Source organism: Nelumbo lutea, chromosome 4 (assembly GCF_056320005.1).
Source record: "Nelumbo lutea isolate HS-2025 chromosome 4, American lotus-T2T, whole genome shotgun sequence".
Lineage (NCBI taxonomy): Eukaryota > Viridiplantae > Streptophyta > Magnoliopsida > Proteales > Nelumbonaceae > Nelumbo > Nelumbo lutea.
Window position 1 is genome coordinate 45,092,986 of NC_142687.1, and position 4,923 is coordinate 45,097,908.

Sequence of the window (4,923 nt, forward strand, 5' to 3'; positions counted from 1 at the left end):
TCCACCGAGTTGTATTGCTGGGCTCCGGCGAGTTCAATACGCTGAGTTATGGCCAAGCTGCCACGCTAAGCTGTCACTTATGCCATGTTATACCCACGTCCCCGTGCTACGAGGTCAGTCCAAATCACTCTCCATCAGTCTTTGTTATAACTATGATGAGGTATGGAACCCAACACACAAACGCAAGGTTCTGAAATTGTTATGGATAATTGGGCTAGAGGAGGACGATGGGGCAAAAGGAAAACATTTGAGTGAGCCAGAAGCTGCTAAATTTGCACAAGAAATCTCTGTACACTCTATCATGGGCCCAAAATCAAATTCTATGGATCCAAAATTGCAGACGTTTCCATCCCAGGACCATCTTTGGTGATATTTCGTTGTGCAATTCAATTTTTGAGCAGGTGCCTTCAAATTTTCATGAGCAAGTGTTAGAGACATTACTGTTAAGGGATTTTTAGTGGGTTCTGTTTTAACCCAAGTTTATGTAGTTCCTTTTTTAGAGGCACAACCTGTGGCCCCACTCCACTCTTTAAAGGTCTAGAGCTTCTTTCACACTATCAGGTGCCCTAATCCCTTTACAAAAGGTTTGGAAAAGGTTAAAGCTTGACACGACACCCAATAATTATCTTTCTTGTCAAGATAAAGGCAAAGGCCCTATCTTGACTATTGGATAGTATGTTGGGGAAGTGGCTTCACCTTTGTTTTAATATATTTCTTTTACTTTGGGGTCTAGTCTCAAGGCTAAGATGATGAAGCAACTTGGATCAATGAGTGATTCAAGCCCTTGAGGCCTTCTTTTTGTAACTCGAAATCGAACTCAAATTCTGGTCGTACTTCATCTGATTATTCCTTTATTAACTTAGACTACCTACTAGGTTTTCGAATATACAAAAAGCTTCTGGATTTTGACATTTATGTTCTGGTGCAAAAACGTAGAGGAAGTTGCAGTACCAGAGGCAGGTTAATGAGGTAGAGGTAAAGCAGAATTTGCTCGGTAGGCATTTTTTGATGGTGTAGGCCATTTTTAGTTTCAACCAGTCTCGTAATATGCTTTGTTGTGTTCTGGTGCAGTTTGAGGTTGTTATGGTGGTCTTCTACATCATGGTTCTTTATTTTTCCCTAATTGTTTGTTCATGCCTAGTTAGTTCTATATGGGATTGACTCTAGGCCTTTTTATAGGTTTTTTTTTTTTGTTGAGGTAGTTTCTTTCTTTGCCTCCCTTTGCATACGTCCTATATACTTTTCTTAAGTTAATACTTCTTCAAGAAAAGAACTATAATTAGGGATGCTACTTGGGTTGGTCTGAGTTAACATTTTACATTTCTGGCTTTGGATTCAGGTTGGGTTCATTCAAATTTTAACAAAAGCCCAATCTAAGCTTGTCCAAATTACACCCCTAATTAACTATAATGTTTTGTGGTATGATGTGTGCTTATCGAACCGTGGGCCTATTTTTTAAATCGAATTGGTCCTATCGGTTTCTGGAAAACTAGTATCCGAAATCGAACCGAAGCCAACATAGGCATCTTTTAACACCAACACATTCATGGAGCTTCTATTTTGCTCTTATTTTAATGGAAAAAACTTGTAATAGATGCTTGAGGGAATAGACCATTTCAATTCTGGTTCCGAAAAATTCTGATTCCAATTCCAAACTGAACCAAACAAGTGAAGGGAATAATTCCAATTCGAATTCCGACTATAAACCAAACAGACCCTCATTTTGGTTGGTCGAGGTTTTGTTGGCCGATAGGTTGAGTTACGTTGGAGTAGTCATAGTGGCCATGAGTCTTTAGGAGTGAAAATGAATTGAATCTTATCAGATATAGCTAGATCAAAATTTAATTGATTGAAGAGATTATACAATTATCTACATCACGTAAAGTGGATACTTGCCTTGATTTTGGTATATGTTATAAAAGTTAAATTTGATTGCATAATTAGGGATGACAAGGGGTGGGTTTTGTAAATTCTAGACCTTACCCATCTCTATAGACCTCCTAACCCATACCCTCTCTGAAATCCATAGCAGGTCGGATTTTTAGAATTCAAACCCTTCCCATAGATGAATGCACAAAATCCTCCTTGACCTTACCCTCCCTGCAATTGACGGTAGGGGAGGTTGGGTCTAGAACTTTCATCTAACTTCCTATTATTTTCTATTACAAGTAACAAACAAGTAAACAGCATGGGCAAACATCAAAGGTTCTAATTATTTGATTATAACATGTAGAAAACATATAAAAGATTAATTATTAATTAAATAAAATTCAAATTATTTTTATATTCAACACAAGTTGATATGCCTTCTAAAAATATGTGGGTTGGGGAGGATTGGATTTAGCCTAATACTATTGTACCCTACTTGTACCTATAGAGGTTGTAAAAGCCCAAAACCTGCCTAATTAGAGCGATTAGGAGTGGATACCTAATGGATAGGATAGAAATTGATATCCCTATATATAATATATAATGTTAACTTATATCTTTACCCTTTATTTGCATACATGCATAGAACATGCTATTACACTAGTACTATGAATTTGTATGAGCATATATGTCCTCCAGAAATTAGGAAATAAACAATTAATTCTCAATGCTTCAAGACTCGGACCAGACCATGTGACTGAAATCCAGGAATCAATGGCCTTTTGGGTCCAAATTAAATGATTGTTTTGACGGATTTTTATGGGTTGAATGGACAAACCACCAGGTAAAACTTGGACCCATACGTGGGTTGTGAATTGGCCTTTCGGTAACACTACAAAATTACAAATACAATATATATACATATATAGATATGTTTGATTTAGACCAAACCGAACCAAAATTTTCATAAATCAAGTTCAAATAACTCTTAAAAGAGCTCAACTTGTATCCACAACTATACGAGGTTTAAATATACAATATACAAGTTTTTTGCATTGTATATACACTCTTGCCAAACTGAGGTTTTTATATATGCACAGAAGAAAATCTTGCAATCTCAATCTCTCTGTATCTCTCATCCCACATACAAGCAACGTGCCTCTCCAGAGAAGACAAGAAGCAGATGACTGGGCGAAAAAGTCAGCGACAATAAAACTACCAAAACTATACCATTCATGATCCACGTTGGAGATGGTCCTGCCATACCTTCACGTGATCTTTATAAATTTATAATTTGACAAAATCCTAGCTTGATTATTGAGGAATCTGGTTCAAAGCTGGCCGACGTGACTCATTAGTCAGACCTTGATGCAAAAGCTAAATATTGTTTTTATGTAAGTTCAATATCAGTGTCTATCGGCCACCCAACCAGTGTGAAATGGTTGGTAGTAGTCCTCAATCATCACTTACGTTTCGGACTTTGATTCAATCAAGCTCACATCCCTACTGTACCTCGCTTTATTTGAACCTAGTTGAATATTCAGAGATTCCTCACCACTTTGTGATCTCTTTGAGGTAAGAGATTGAATGAAAATTCTTAATTATTAATTTCAGCCAGCACAGAAGGCGTAAATTAGGTGCGAAATTGCAGAGCTCACCATGGAAGATGGAAGCTAGGCCCTGAAGCAAAAGTCTCTGCCCTTACATTTCATAGACTTAGACCCAGAATTCTTCTTCATTCACTTGCTAACGTTTGAACAGTATATATATATATATATATATAGTCCCCTTGGAAAAAAAAAAAAAAAACGTGCTGGTTTAGTGAAGAAACGTCCTTCAAAATTCCGACCAGGTTGTGATACTGATAATTAACTACCAAAGACTCTCAAAGTAGCCACTAAGAAAGCTGTCATGCCGGAGAAGTCATACAAAAGCTATTATATTTCCGAGCTAGACAGCTATCTTGTTTTTTTAATCATATGGAGATCTAGAGAAATAGAGATAATTGCAGAGAAACTGATCGATGTTGGAGGAGTTATTCTATTGTTGTCTAAGGAATGAAGAGTCCAGAACTTGACTTTTGATCCTGGATTTAGGTCAAGTCTTTAAATGATGTTCATCAGATGCTGCGCTGTGATTGACTCTATCCATCTATCACATTCAATGCTCTCACTTGGAAATTGCACTATCATCTGCCGTAAACTGAGACGCTTGGCAAAGTATCAAGACCCCCCGTTCAACCCCAAAAGTTTTAAATTTTTACGTGGATAAACTTCTAATCACACGTTGCATCTTCATCAAGCTACTATTTGCTTTTGCATGTGTGGCTTCCTTTAGTCCTTGATAATATATAACTTGTTGACTGGGGTTCGTATATAGATGATAGATTTTATAATTTGGTTTCTTCAAGTTTTTGTTATTTAGGTTGTGTTTGGTTGCAGTGCAATTTTATTTGTATTAATACAAATGTTTGGAAGTACAAACGAAAATAATGTAAATTCTGGTTTAATTTTATTTTGGGTTTTATTTTATTCTATTTGAGGTCTTATTTTATTTCATTTATACTATAATCAAATAAAACAAAATAAATTTTGAAATAAAAACAAATCATAATTTGCATTCAAATCATTTGCACTACCATGACTTTGCATCAGTACAAATAAATTTACATTGCAACCAAACACAGCCTTATGTTAGTTATTAATATGATAAATGTATATGAAGATATTTCGTATTTTTAAATAAATATAATTGTGTTTAATTAATTTGGAGGTTTTTTCTTTTCTTTTTTTTATTTTTTTTTATTTTTGGGGTGTTGGTGATCATGCAGCCTTAGCCCCCCGGGGGCCAAGTGAACCAACACCTCAGTTGCTGATACATCTGATAACTAATATACAGATAAGGATCCAGAGTCATGGATCACTGATGTGTTTACTTCCGACTGGGTTTCATGGCTTATTGTACAAGTCTTGTTTGTAGTAGATCCGGATAGGAGTGTTAGTTGGACCATATTTGGTTCAATTCGATTCAGTCCAATGAGTCCATTCCAATGGA